Genomic DNA, 16052 nt, shown 5'->3' with positions numbered 1-16052 from the left:
CTTTGGGTAAAATTCTTGAGTCATTGTTATCTGGCTCTATCATTAGGAGAGAACTGGCTTTGAAGCCAATTCCCAAGCATACCTGCTCCCAGATGGTAAGTTAGCCCCAGGCTGGGGCTTCCATAGGTGGCTGGCATTGAAGATAAACAAACTTATTTTTCCTGACATCAGTTTTTCCCTGCATGTTTAATATCTGTGACTACAGCATAACCTGACTAAGTCTATTCTCTTCTACTATAAGTGCCTGATGGTCCATTGGGATGTGATGAGTAAACCAAGCTTCGGAGGCTCCTTGGGGCACCCACAGCAATTTATAACATTGTTGTGGAAAAACAGTTTCACCATCAAAACAATAACCTTACAAAGAATTTTAGGAACACAATTAGTTTATAACTTGGAAACTTCCTTGGTAAGGTTGGAGGATAGGTACAATAGCTAGTTTCAAACAGTGCATTGTACACACTCAAAAAGTAATTAATGTTATATTATTATTATCATTATTTCATATGAAGGCAACATCTGTGTGGCTCAAGATGGCAGGGACTGGGACCAGTGAGTTGCAGGTGGTACATTTCTCCTGAAATAAAGGCTTCCTGATCTGTCAAGGCTGGTCAAAAATGGAACAGAATGGTAGTGAGCTCCCTATCATTGAGAGTGTTAAAGCAGAGGTGAGTTATTAAAGAAGCCAACGTACAAGATGAAGGGAGGCGTGGGCCACAGGACCGCTGAGTTTCCACCCAAATGTCCGGTTCTAGCTTCTCTCACTCCCTCAGCAAACCCTGGGTTGAGTTATACTGCCTTTCCACCACAGCTAGCACACACCTCTGCTTTGTTCTGCAAAATGCTTCATGGCACCTTCAGTGGACTTGCCCAGTAAGCAGAGCAAGAACTTTGGAGCCAGCAAGTTCTGAGTTTGAATCCTGACTTTGCCATTAGCCAGGCGTTTAACCCTAGGCAAGGTACTTACATTTTCTGTGCTTGTCAAATGGAACTAGTAGTACTGATCAGCTGGGGTCATTAAGAAAATGAAATGGGGAAAAATATGTAAAGTGCCTAGTTCAGAACAAGATTCCAGTTGCATCACTTGCTGGCTGGGAACGTCACAATATCTCTTCGTGTCAGTATCTGAACTCTGAGTGCCAGTGTCTTCAACTCTGAAATGGGGGATAGTATCTAGCAGAAGGTCATGGTCATAATGACATTTACTTCCACTATGAGATATACCTGGCAGGGGGTAGGCCCTTGATAAAAATGACTACTCCAGGCTTAGCCAAATCCTTCCCATGTACCATTAAACCTTCTTCAATTTTCCTTTTCTGCTAACAACAGCTAACATTTACTGAGCACTTACTATGTGCCAGGCATGGTTCTAAGTGATTTACAAACAATAACTCATATTATTCTCACTACAGCCCTATGATGGGCAATATATTATCTCTATAGCACAAAAGAGGAAAGAACGAGAGGGTAAGGGGGGCAGGGGGTGGTAGATGAGGGTAAAGGGGATCAAACATATGGTGATGGAAGAACTGACTCTGGGTGGTGAACACACAATGGGATTTACAGATGATGTAACACAATTGTACACCTGAAATCTATGTAACTTTACTGACAATTGTCATCCCAATAAGCTTTAATTAAAAAAAAAATAAAGAGGAAAGAGACACTTGGAGAGGTGAAGTGTCTTCCCCAGAGTCACACACCTAGCTAAATGGCAGAGCCAGTATTTGAATTCGGGTATGTTTCATTGTGAAGGTCTTGCTCAAGAAAGAATCAATCTGTAGAACTGCAAGTTGTTTGGCTGGCCAGGTGCCTGATGTCCAGCTCAATTCCCTTAGTGGAGTTGGCAGGCTGCACCAGGATGCCAGACTGCAGTCTGGGTGGGAGTGGAAGGCACTCACTGGTCAGGAAGACTTTAAAACATTCCCTTTGCTCTTGCCAGCACCATACTCAAAGTCTCTGCAGACCCTGGGAATTCTGTTCCTCAGCCTTGATGCCCACAGCTTAGGGTACTACAACCCTGGAATGGTACAAAGTGGTATGACCAAGAGGCAACGTGGATTGTGGCAGGAAGTCAGGAGGCAGCAGTTCTACACTGGACCGTCTTCCAATGGCTGTGGCTTTGGAAAAGTTGGTTGTGCTCTCTGAATTTCTTCTTCCTCCTTTTACATGAAGGGTCACTAGAGATTTCCTAATAGCAATTCCAACACAAAATTTCTGATTGTTAGGACAAGAACTAGGAATAATATTTATTTTGGTGTGAAAATGGGTTAGGACAATACAATCAAGAAGAGAGACCTTAAATGAGGCTGAATGTTCGAAGGTGGCTGAAATATTGACTAAGATTTCTCCTGAAATCCTAGCATTCCAATTGCAAATAAATTGTTCCCTTTGGTGAGAACTAAGGGGGGAGGATACTGGGGAAATGGGTTGCTCTTGGGTCTAAGGTGTAAGGACGAGGAGATGCTGACCAGGGACTGAGCTGGGTCTTTCTTCTTCAGCATACCTACAGAATCTGTTTTCTACATCGTTTCTTCCCTGTCATATTTTGAGGCAGAGGACTGGCAATCAAACTTATAGTGATGCTGTCCTGTGACTTGATTTTGCACCTTTGTTTTACATTTAGGTACATTGCTTGCAATTAGGACATGCTGTCACCAAGTGGCAGTGCTATTTCCATCTTGCCTACATGCTCAGGGGGGTTAATGGTAGCTATAGTTTGCCAGTATTTATGTATGTGGAAGCAGAATTCTGCATTAGCATTTTGGCTGGTAGTTGCCACCTGTGTTCTTAATACTGTCTGTCTTTAAAAGTCCTTAATAGAAAACCCCTTCCCTCAAATTCTCATGTATGGGATATTACATCATGGAAGAGAACTCTTTGGAAATCAAAATAACATACTCTTTATTCTGTGGAATAGGAAGTCATGGCTTTTTCCTTTGAAAAATAAGGTAAGAATTTTGATTTTTGTAAAGATGACTAAGTGATTTGTGCCAATCTTTCCATTGAGGACAGTTAGAGAAATGAGACAAAACAAAACAAAACAAAATGCCTGCGTGAAGTCATTGGAGAGCTAACAACATCGTGAAGAATGACTGGGCCAAGATCCAGGATAAAGTAAACATTTAGAATGTGGAACCACTCTTCCTTTGAGATTGTTGCTAATTTCAGAAGAAGCAGCTAAGAGTTAATCAGTGCTTCTGACAGATTGGGGGCGCGGAGGAAAAAAGACGGTGGGAGCTGGTATATTGATTGGTTTAGGGTCCTGAAGCAGTATAACCTGAGAGTAAGTGTGAACTGGCAGGAGACCCAGACCAACTTTGGCAGGAGCTGCTGCTCAGTTTCAAATAATCTCAATCCCTAAAACTGGATTTAGGGTTTAGTGCTGAAGGCACTAGTAAAGTATTTCTGGAGGTATTTAATATTTTTAAATACCTTTCTGAGGGATAACAGCATTCTAGATCTCAAATTGTTTCTACTAACAATGTTTAAAATTTCAATATCACACACACAATAAAAGTAACTAGTGACAGAGATAGGATCATATGAATGAAAACCAGAAGAAACAACAGACAGCAGAAAACAGACAAGGAGAAATGGATAAATCCACAATTATAATGCGGGGTATTAATACACTCTTACCTCTCTCAGTAACTTACAGAATAAGCAGAAAGAAAAATCAGCAAGGATATAGAAGATTCAAATAACATGATCAGTGAATTTGATTTAATGGACACATGTAGTACATTAGACACAGCAACTACTTTAGAATACACATTCTTTTCAAGCACGCATTTGAAATTTACCAAAGATGTACCCATACTGGGAAGCAAGTCTCAAAAAGTTTTTAAAAATTGAAATAATACAGGATATGTTCTCTGACCACAATATAATTGAGTTAGAAATAATGATTTAAAAGATAACTAAAACACCCTGTTTTTAAAAATGCAATGTTATGTATTTATTATGTAGATACTTATACAATTGAAATTTTATACTTATATAATTTAAATGTTTACAGTAGAGAAGTTCAGAGTCTTTACAATTCTAAAACAGTACATTTTAAAACAATGTAAAGATTATGGAAAAATAGTTGGGTGTGTAACTTTCAATCTGACAGAAGTTCCAGATGTTAACTAAGCATGAGAGATTCTAAGAGAAATTCCCTCAAAAAGAAAAGGCATATGAAATAGCCATTCAAGAAGCTGAAGAAAAAATTTGAACCAGGTAAAAATGAATCAGCCTGGGATCAAACCATCATCTTTTCAAATACGTTCTTGCCCCAGTGTCTCAATGGAAAAACAAAACAAGACAATACTGAAAAACGAAATAAAACCCTAAGGGCCAAAGAAAAAAACATGATAGCAATTGAAAACATATTTTGAATAAATAATATTTAAAATACCATACATAAAAACATGTGGACAGTTAAAGCCATACTTAGAGGGAAAATTATAGCTTTAATACATATATTAGAAAAGAAGAAAGGTGGAAAATAAATGAACTAAATAGTTGTTTCTCTTTCTCTCTCTGGTTTTTAAGATGCATTAGGAGAGCTTGACTTTATAAACAGGTAAATCAGGTCATGTTATTTTTGCATCTTGCCTGAATCAGGTTTAACATTTTTGTGTGTCAAAACATTATATACATCACCATAGAAGTCCTCAGCTAATCTGACTTGTCAACAGCAGTTAACATGGTTGATCACTCATTCATTTTTCTAATTCTTTTCTGTAACTCTTTCTTCACTTGTTTTCCAGGAGGTGGTGAGCAGGAACCAGCTCATATCAGCTTGCAAGAGTAGATTGCATGCCAACAACCAGTTCGGTGACATCACATTGGTAGCTTGAAATGGGCCATGAAAGTTGGAAAACAATACAAATCAGTGCATCTATCTCTCATCTATGTATCTATTTATCTGTGTATGTATGAGTGTATGTATGTATTATCTATCATCTATCTATCTATCTATCTATCTATCTATCTATCTATCTATCCATCCATTCCTCGATCATCGATCATCTATGTATCCATCTACCTACTTTTAGTGAGCATGTTTACCAGTTCTGGCACACCACTGGAACACCACTCTCTTCTGCTTCTCCTCACCCTCACTGGTTGCTATGAATCAGTGTCCAGTGATTAGAATGCTAAACTTCAGAGTGTCCCAAGACTCAACCCTCAGACTTCATCTCCTCCATTTATTCATTCCCTTAGTGATCTCACTCAGTCTCGTGTCTTTAAACACTATTTACACATTGATGACTTTCAAATTGATTATATTGATCCCTAATTTCTCCCCTTACTCCAGACTCGTATATCCCAATGCTGACTCCACACTTTCGGACAGGTTAGATTTGCAGTGCTCATTTAGACATCCAGGTGGCTGGGGTGTGATTCCCCTGAATAATGACTTCCCTGAACAATGAGAAGGAGGAGTTGCTGTCAACTAGGACAGGAAATCTGAGGGAGAAGCAGGTTGGGAAGGTAGGAGATAGAAATGGCTGTCACCCAGAGCTGTTAAAATATACCAAGGAAGAATTGAGGTTTAAGTATATTATTTAAAATTGAACATGTACGACAAGTATCTCTGGGGGTATAGGAGAAGGGTTTAGGTGGTATGAAAATAGACATGAATAACTGTTTAAACGTGTTTTAGCATAAGATTTAAAAAATAATAGTGACATTCCATACTGCCTAAGGCAATATACATATTCAACGCAATTCCTATCAAACTACCAATGACGTTTTTCACAGAAATAGAACATATAATCCTGAAATTTATATGGGACCATAAAAGACCCCGGATAGCCTCAGCAATCTTGAGAAATAAGAACAAAGTGAAAGGTATAACGATACCTGATTTCAAACTATACTACAAGGCTACAGTAATCAAAACAGCATGGTACTGGCATAAAAATAGACACATAGATCAATGGAACAGAATAGAGAGTCCAGAAGTAAATCCATGCCTATATGCCCATCTAATCTACAACAATGGAAGCAAGAATGTACGATGGGGTAAAGACTGTCTGTTCAATAAGTGATGTTGGGAAACCTGGACAGACACATGCAAGAAAATGAAGCTGGACCACCTCCTTACACCATATACAAAAATAAATTCAAAATGGCTTAAAGACTTAAATGTAAGATCTGAAACCGTAAAATATCTAGAAGAAAATATAGGAAGAAACTTCATGGACATTACCCGGAGTAAGATTTTCACTGATATATCCCCTCACGTGAGGGAAGTAAGAGAAAAAATAAACATGTGGGATTACATCAAACTAAAAAGTTTTTTCACAGCAAAGGAAACCATCAATAAAACAAAAAGGGATCCTACTGAATGGGAAAAGATATTTGCCAATGATATATCTGATAAGGGATTAATATCACAAATCTATAAAAAACTTACTCAACTCAACTCCAAAAAAACAAACAACCCAATTAAAAAATGGGCAGAGGACTTGAGGAGACATTTTTCTAAAAAGGACATACAGAAGGCAAGAAGACATATGAAGAAATGCTCAACCTCACTAACCATCAGAGAAATGCAAATAAAAACCACAATGAGATACCACCTCACTCCAGTCAAAATGGCTGTCATCAATAAATCAACAAACAACAAATGCTGGCGCGGATGTGGAGAAAAGGGAGCGCTAGTGCACTGTTGGTGGGATTGCAGATTAGTGCAGCCACTATGGAAAACAGTATGGGGGTATCTCAGGAATCTGAAAATGGAACTACCCTATGATCCAGTAATTTCACTCCTAGGCATCTACCCGGAGTAATCCAAAACTCCAATTCAAAAATCAGTATGCACTCCAATGTTTATTGCAGCACTTTACACGATAGCCAAGATATGGAAACAACCGAAATGCCCATTGGTAGATGACTGGATTAAGAAGCTGTGGTACATTTATACAATGGAGTATTACGCAGCCATAAAGAAGAAAGAAATCTTATCATTTGCAGCAACATGGATGGATCTAGAGAACATTATGTTAAGTGAAATAAGTCAGAAAGAGAAAGACAAGTACCATATGATCTCACTTATATGTGGAATCTAAAGAAAAGACTATGTGAATGAACTAATCAGAAACAGTTTTGGGGACACAAAGAAAAAACCGAGAGTTGTTAGATGGGCGGGGGGCGGGGGTTGGGGATAAGGGGAAAGGTGAAGGGATTTGGAAGCGGCTGGTAACCACAAGATGGCCTCAGGGTTTTTTTGAAAATTAATTTGGGGAAGGTATTCAATAATGTTGTAAAGATTTTGTTGGGTATCCGATGGACATGCGTCCTATTTGGGAGACCACCTCAGGGATACTGTGGATACCTGATCATGGCATTGTACACCAGAAGCTAAACATTAATGAATGCCAACTATAATTTTATATATATAATGCGATGGCTCAGTGTGAGGTCGGAGGGATAGTGGATGGCGGGAGGGGGGTTCACAGTGTGAGGGATATAAATGATGAACGTCTAAGTATTACCTTGTCTTGTACACCTGAAACTAAAAAAAAAATAATAATAATAATAATAAAATAATAGTGACATAAAAGCTTTCTCTTGGGCTAGCCCGATGGCTCAGGCGGCTAGAGCTCCATGCTCCTAACTCTGAAGGCTGCCTGTTTGATTCCCACATGGGCCAGTGGGCTCTCAACCACAAGGTTGCCAGTTCAGTTCCTCGAGTCCTGCAAGGGATGGTGGGCAGCGCACCCTGCAAGATTGAAAATGGCACCTTGATCTGAGCTGCTGCTGAGCTCCCGAATGGCTCAGTTGGTTGGGAGTGCAGCCTCTCAACCACAAGGTTGCTGGTTCGACTGCCGCAAAGGATGGTGGGCTGCGCCCTCTGCAACTAGCAACCGCAACTGGACCTGGAGTTGAGCTGTGCCCTCCACAACTAAGACTGAAAGACAACAACTTGACTTGGAAAAAAGTCCTGGAAGTAAACACTGTTCTCCAATAAAGTCCTGTTGCCCTTCCCCAATAAAATCTAAAAAAAAAAAAAGCTTTCTTTTAAAATACTTTCATTAAGTCAATAGAAAGGATAACTATCAAGTAAGTGATAATACAGGTGCTAGACAAATAAAACAAAATTGTGAAGGTGTAATGAGAGTGAGGAAACAAACATCAAAACTGGGAGGAGGTGGGGTGATGAATGCTAGCTAAAATCAACATCCATTCCCAACCCTCTGCTCCTTTGGGACTTTCCACTGAAGCTGCTGGAAAGCCAAACACTTCTGCAAATTCCACTATAGCCATAAGTGGCATGTGACTCCGTTTTTGCCTATGATATATAAACAGATATCTGCTGGAGGTGGCTTCGAGGAAAGCCTTTCTTTTCTAATAAAAAAGAGATGGACTCAACGGGTCCAACCTTTCCTCTTTCCTCCTTCTTGCCTTGAATGTGGATCTAAGGGCTGGATCTAGAACAGCTACCTTGTGACCAAGAGGAAAAAGAATCAATCACAGAGATTTCAGCTGTGGCATGCTTTAGCCACTGAACGACATTTTAAATTTCTCATTATAATAATGAGAAAAATAAATCTCTATTTTTAAAAGTAACAGATAGTTTTGTATGTGTCTGATAGAAAACAATCTTAACTGTATCCCCATCTATCATAAATTTAGCTACCTTAATGATCTTTCTAAAATATAGGCATGATTTGTCCCTCTTCTGCTTGAAATCCTTCTCTTGAGAGATACCATTTTTCTCTATCAAACTTGCAAGAATGAAAAAGATTGAGCATGTTTATAAACAGTGTAGGGAAACAATTTCCAGCATTCACAGTGGGTGATACTATACATTTGTACAACACTTTAGGAGAATAATGGACAACAGCTCTCCAAGTTAAAGATGCTCATAACCTTCTTGCCAGCAATTGTACGGAATTGGCAGAGCATTGATGTGTGAGGGATACACCTCACACTGGCTGGTGAAGCTGGGCACCAGAAGCTGTAGGGCTTGTCCCAGCTGAGGCCCACATTATTGTGACTAGTGGCCGTGGGTTTCTATCCAGCTGGACAGGGCTGCAGCTGGGCCCTGCCTGATGGTAATAAAAAGCATGGCGACTTCACTAGCCTGCCACAGCCCAGCGGCAGGAAACATTCCAAGAGCACCTGTTTCCTGAGGACCCTGTCAGGGGTTCCTGGGCACCATCTGGGCAGTGCCCCACATGTTGTTTGCATTAGGAGTTTAGAAAAACAATTCAACTGTTACTAATCGCTCTTTAATTTTTTCAGGCACATCCTAAAGTTTCACCCCTGCCCCACTCCCTCTTTCTTCCCAGCTCTTCTCAGGCGTTCTCTAGACTGCCACACACACGTGCATAACGCACTCACACATACACACAGTCACCTATACATGCAGTCACCCCACCCCACTCCCACATACACACACTTACACACACAATGCATGCCTACATGCACTCACACATCCCACGCACTCACACATACACACACTCACCTGCACCCACATGTCCCCTCACACACTTACATACTCACCACATTCTCGCACATACGTCACACACTCTCCACACACTCACATGCATACACACATACACACAGACACTGTTCTAAGTCACACACACTAACATATGCACATCCACACAGATTCACACACAATCATCCACACAAACCACTTCTGATATAGTTCTGAAGAACAACTTACTCTCTTCTTAGAGGTGGGGACCTCACTCCTTTGAGGTTGGCAGGGGAAGGGTCAGCTTAAGGCATCAGTATTCCTAAGAACATGGCACGTATAGCAGTGTCCATAAGCATGGACCATGGAACCAGAATACCAAGGTTGAATCCCAATTCTGCAACTTGTTAACCTATCATGCTTCAGTCTCCTTTGTTAAAGAGTAAGAATGTTGCTGCTCTCAGCACCTTCATACAGGAGAAGTGCTTAGAACAGTGCCTAGCACAGGGTAAGTGCTATATGTGTTTGTTTTTAAAAATTCCAACAAATCAAAGTAACACTAAACTCGTACTAAAATTAACATGATTTTCCTCCAGATTTTTCTAATCGCATAATTCTGAATCAGTTCCCTGAAACTGAATGTTTCTGCTTTCATGGATGTCCTCTCTTTGCCTATGTGGGAAACTGAGGCCTCCTGTGAAGCAGAGGAAGTTGAAGCACAGAGAAGTTAAGTCTCATTCCTGACATCATGCAACCTGTTGGAGACTGAGGCAGGTCTGCAGAGTTATCGTTGTGAACCATCCAGGGAATGACTCCAGCACAGTGCCCAGAACGTTGCCATGTGGGGGCAGGCTGTGGCAGTGGTGGTAAGGACTTGGTGAAGGGAAGCAGGACAGATGGTCTCTACTGTAGACAGTAGGCATGACCACAGGAAACTGGGGTAGCCTTCTTGAAGCCCACCAGCTAGAGTCAACACAGACTGTCCTGCTGGACCAGGCCCAGTTTCCAGGAGGCTCCAGGGCAGGGGCTCAGAAGGGACAATGATGCCGGTGGAATGGAGGGTGCCTGCAGGAGAGCAGACAGGCACTGTGGAACAGTGCCCAGTCCCGTGGCTGACTGAGGCTTCCAAGGCCTTGTTCTGGCCTGCTGCCCAGGTCACTGCACAAGCCTGATGGCCCTAGCAGTGCTGCGGTCTGAGAACAAAGTGTCCTGCAGGAATTCCGGCAGGGTAATGCGATGCATTGTGGAGGCTGGGCAATCTGCCAGGCCAACACACCCCGTCCCCACCCCACCAGCTGCTCACAACTTGGGGGCTTGGAAGTTACCACTAGCACTTAGGATGGCAAGGACCCCCTTACTGAGCCCACCTCCAAAATTCCATAGCTGCTTTGATGCTCACCTCACCTCTCCCCTTCCTGTCCTCAAAAGTGTTTGTTTCTGGCCAGTGAGAGCGGTGGGAGGGGGCACTTCCTGGCTGTGCCGGGCTGATGGGTTGAGCCAAGACTCCCAGACTGTTACAGCAGCGAAGATTTCCTTCCTGAAAAACACACCAGCCTCTGCTTTCCGTCCCTCTGTGTTTCTCTCCAGAGAGAGTCTGGGCAGACTGCTTCTCAGCCCCCAGTCATGGCACTGGCCCACCTGAACAACCAGCCCCAGGGACATAGGGAAAGTCAGCAGTCACTTGTGGACAGGTGAGCTGTCCTTGGTGTGGTCAGGCAGCAGGATTCTGGCTCTCACAGAGAGGCAGGGCCACCACCAGTAAGTTAGAAAGAGGCAGGCCCTTCTTCTGGGTGACCCCACAGCCAGGTAGGCACTGTGATTGTGCACACACACACACACACACACACACACACGACCTGCCAAGGCTGACTCAGAATCCAGAGCAGGTTTCTTAAGCTCCTAAAAAAGAAAAGAAAAAAGTTTCTTAAGCTCCTGTGCCCTGGTTTTCTCATCTGTATATAAGGATCTCTTTTCCTTCCCCCCCTCATCTAATCTGCCCACAAATCCTGCCAGCTCTATTTTGACAAAGTATCCAGAATCTGGCCCATTGGTCCCAGCCTAGCCCCAGCCACCCAACCCCTGCCTAGGCCTCTTTTGTCACAATACTACCTCTTCTCTACATGGCAGGCAGCAGGATCCTATTCAAACCAGTCTCCATTTTGCTCAAAACCCTCCATAGTCTCCCAAGTCATTCAAAAGGAAGTTCTCCCCTTTCTCTCCCTTCCCATCTCCTCCCTTCTCCTTTCCTCCCTCTCCTCTCCTCTCTCACCTTTCCACCTCCTCTCCTCCCTTCTCCCCCCTCTCCCTTCCCCTTTCCTTCCCCCTTTTCCTCCTCTGTCCACCTCCCCTTCCCTCCCCTCTCTCCCCCTTTTCCCTCCCCTCCTACCTCAGTTCCCACCACCTGCCCTCACAATCTCTAAGCCAGCCACAGTGGCTGCCTCACTGCTCCTCACACCCACAGGCACATGCCTGCCCCATGGCCTTTGCAATGGCTGCTCTCTCTTCCTGGAAGGCACTTACCGCACGTACCACCAAGGTTTGCTTCCTCATGTCCTTTGAGGATCTATTCAAAAGTCACCTTCTCATTTTAAACCCTCCCCTCTCCCTCTCCCTGTTTACTGTCTCTCAGGCATTTTCTACCTCCAAGGACTTGGCTTATGTAGTTGGAAAGTCAGTATGAAGGTGGAAGGTAGTAACCCTTGCTGCTTTTGTCACTGCCTGCTTCTGAACAACTGTTGCTTAAGGGGATATGAAGAGCACCTGCCTTAAGGGGCTGTCATGAGAACTGACTGAGGGAATAATGCCTATCAAGTCCTCAGATGGTTCTGACGAGTGATTGGTGGATACTTATTTGTAGTAGTAGCATTGTAGTTTTTTGTGGCTCTTTGTTGGAAGTCCTTGGTGGACCAGCAACCATTCCCTCTTTGATAATTCACTCCAATTCTCTTTAGGAACTACCCCTCTCTCACTCTTGTCCCATGTGTTTTCCTGCGGCTGGTCCAATCTGGTTCTGGAGTGGGCCACCTCAGCCATAGACATTTAGTGCCCTGCATTCCCTTGCCCACAGTAATGGGTACAGAGATGGGCCAGAGACATTCCTGTTTCCTGAAGGCCTCAAGCCTGAGCAGACATACGGGCTGGAACAACTGCAGACATCTCTTCACCAGGAGGAGAGTGAAGCTATCAGAGAAGGTGGCCTGAACTGAAAGAGCTGGGCAACAGGGATGGGGTTTATTACCCTCTTAACCTGGGCCTGACCCACATCTGAGTGTCGCAGCTACTTATATTAGTAATGCTCATTTCAGTTAAGCCAGTTCAGGTTAAGTCACTGACACCACCAGAGAAGTCCTGCTTCATCTAGAATCTGACCTGGAATTCTCTAGAAGTTTTCTTGCTTCATCCTCATCCTTGCTCTTATCTCCTCATTATCTGCAAGGTCCTATTCTGCCTGTTTGGCAATCTATGGTTCCTATCTTTATTTGATTTTTTTCCCCTCCCCTGTTACTGTCTTTGGTCTTTCCTGCTATTTGTCTGGCCTCTGGTGGCCAGTGTGTATAGCTGCTGTCCTTTTGCGGAACTGGAACTTAGGACATCTGCGTTTTAACACGTTATTCACTCATTTGTCAAAGAGCCTTGTTAGTGAACATAGGGTGGGAGTAGGGGAACTGCTGGTTAATCAAAGGTTCTGGTTTACTGAGAATTTTAATGCCCTCTCCAGCCTTCTTCCAGGACCTGTCTCCTCCCTTCTTCCCTTCCTTACTCCATGGCAGCCATCCTGCTTCTGTGTGCTCCCTGGACATGTGAAGTCCCTTCTTTCATCAAGACCTTTGCACTGGCTGTTCACTTTGTCTGGACCATCCTTCTCTTAGATCTTCCCATGCTGCCTCCCTCTTATCCTTCAATTCTCAGCTCAATTGTCACTTCCTCTGAGAGGCCTTTCTTTGTCCCTTTTTATTCCAATACCCCCAACTCATCCCTTTTTATTCCAATACCCCCACCCCCTTTTGGGGCAGCATTTATCACTTTTGGAAATTATTTTATCCACTTGTTTAACTTTCTCTCTTGCTGGAATATAAGCCACATGAGGTCAGGGATCTTGTCTATCTCACCCATGCTCTCCGTATGGTGCTCCAATACCTTATTTGTTTCTTTAGATAGATGGAATCTCATTGGTCCCAGCCACCTGCATTGGAGATCTCAAGGTCATTCTTCATGCCCACAGGTAATCAGTTACTAAGTGGCTTATTCTTAACCCCCTATCCTACCTTCTGCTCCATCCCATTGTCTCTGTCTTAATTCAGGCCCTCTTTACACCATGCACTAACTCCTACCTAGGCCCTGCCTCTCCCCTTTCCTTTTGCATCTTCAGCTAGGCCATCATACCTGTGTTAGTTGCTTCATCTGAAACATTCTTTTGTTCCCTCTTTGCCTGGTGTCTCAGGTGTCAGAAATGAAGTCGCTCTAGATGTTTTAAACAGGAGGAGATTTAATACAGGGACGTGGGAGCTACAGAACCTTTGAAGGGGGTGGTGGAATGGGTCTAGGCTGAGTCTCCAGGATGATCCCAGAAAAACAGCAGAACTGGCCCCAACTCTGCTACCATCACGGAGTAGGGAATCATGAGGTTGCCATTGGAACTGTTAGTTCAAGAACATAGTTCAAGTGATCTAATGATCAGGGCCACTTCAGCTGCTACAGCTGCTGGTTGAACCCCATGAAGTTGGAGCTTGGACCCTGGAACATTATTGCAGAGATACCCAGCACTTCTCTGACCATGCTAACCAGCAGAAAGCCCCCAAATGTCTCTGGAGATGGTCTCTTCCTTTGATTTGCCTTCCAAATCACACATGAGTGTCCCTGATTGGTGGTACCAAACTTGAACCTTGTTATATGTAAAGGCACCTGGGACATGAAATTTATACGTTTGCAGAGTCTGCATTTACAGTGCAGTCCACAGAAGGAGGTGGTGACAGACTCTGGGGGCACATCAGCCGAATCTGCACATTGGCTAGCCCTTGACCCAACGTCTTTTAGGTCCAGCTCAGGGAAGCCTTCCTGATGGACCAGTGTATAGGGCTGGGCCTTCCACTGATATGCCCATATCCTACCCTTTTTCTCAGAGCACACACCACAGTTCATACTGATGACTGTGTGCAGTGACCTACAAAGCCCGTATTTTCATGAGATTTTCTGCCTGTCAAGCAGGGATTCTCCCCTCCTTCAAGTGGGGGCTGGGCACAGGGAAGAGGCTCTAAGCAGTGTTGCTGAAGGAAGCCTGCAGCCCTCCTCCCCACTCCTGAAGCATTTCCTGCTTGGACTGCCTTTCTGACAGCTCCCACATGCTATTTTGAACTGTTTCCTGTCTTTGGGGCATCTGCCTTCTCTCTCCTGGAGTCCCTTGTAAGCACATGCAACTTTTTTACCTCTGGTTATTCCAGATGCCTACTAGATTACAGTAAGTTCATCCTTTCAGTTACAAACATTTTTAAGGAAGAAATTTAAAATAAAAACTCTGAAATGTCATGTACCTTTCAGGAAGGACATCTAGTGGAGAAGAGAGGTTGGCTTAAACTTCAAGGAGAAGATGTAAAGAAGAAACACTTCCCAGGACTCCTGCCGAGGTGGCCTGGGAAGCAGCCAGAGCAACAAGAACCCTGACTTGCGTCCTACACTGGACATAACTGGACTCTGGGATTTGGCTGCGACCCCGATGTGAGAGCTAAGCCCAGATGATGCTCAATGTTAGCTTAACCAGCTAAATATGTTCAGAATAAACAATGACCCTAGCAACCCCCACCGTGCAACACACACCGATGTTTTCTACCTGGGTCAGTTAGAAGAGCCACCCCGCCTCTGATTACTCCTGGCCACCCCAATGGCTCTAGCAGATGAATCTTGACCTGAAGTAAAGAAGTGGTCGCTTCCGTCTGAAGATTCCACTTTGTGGTAAGTGGCCACAAGTGGTAAGTGGCCACTTTGAGAAGAGGGAAGAAGGGGCAGTAGGCAAGGGCTGGAGATTGGAGCCAGCAGCCCGCCGCGTCATACTTTTGCTTTTCCAATCTCTCTCACTCATTCCGTCCAGGTCATCCTCTGTGCCTTTTTTCTACCAGCCATCACACTTTGGGTTGTAGGCAACAGAAAACCAGCATCAACCTGACACACATGGAAATTCCTGTCTGGGGCCCAGCACTTGCTTCAAGGGGTGTGGATGTCACAGGAGACAGTCTCTCCTGAACTCTTGAATCTGTTTTCTTTTCTGTTGGGTCCACTCACAGTAAGATTTTTTCCCACCATAATACAAACGGTTCCAAGCGTCCCCAGGGCCCTCACTCTCCCAGGTTTATATCTTTGGCCAAAGCCTTGATAGTCATCCCGATTGGGCCAGCTGGGCTGGCATTGCCACCCTCCACTGTATGTGGAGATAGAGGGCAACAGCAACCTGGAGCACAGGATCTGGAGGTGACAGGACCCCTGAATGCAAACTGGACATTAGGAGCCACTCGATCAATGATTGTTGGATGAGTGAACAGATGAATGACTGAACTAACGAACAACTCAGCTTCAGATGCTAAGAGGAGATGGGTTGCAAAGGCTTATATTGAAGGATCCTGTGTTTGAGGCTGGC

The sequence above is a fragment of the Rhinolophus hipposideros genome (genome assembly GCF_964194185.1).
Source record: "Rhinolophus hipposideros genome assembly, chromosome: 17".
Classification (NCBI taxonomy): domain Eukaryota; kingdom Metazoa; phylum Chordata; class Mammalia; order Chiroptera; family Rhinolophidae; genus Rhinolophus; species Rhinolophus hipposideros.
This window is presented reverse-complemented; position numbering follows the sequence as displayed.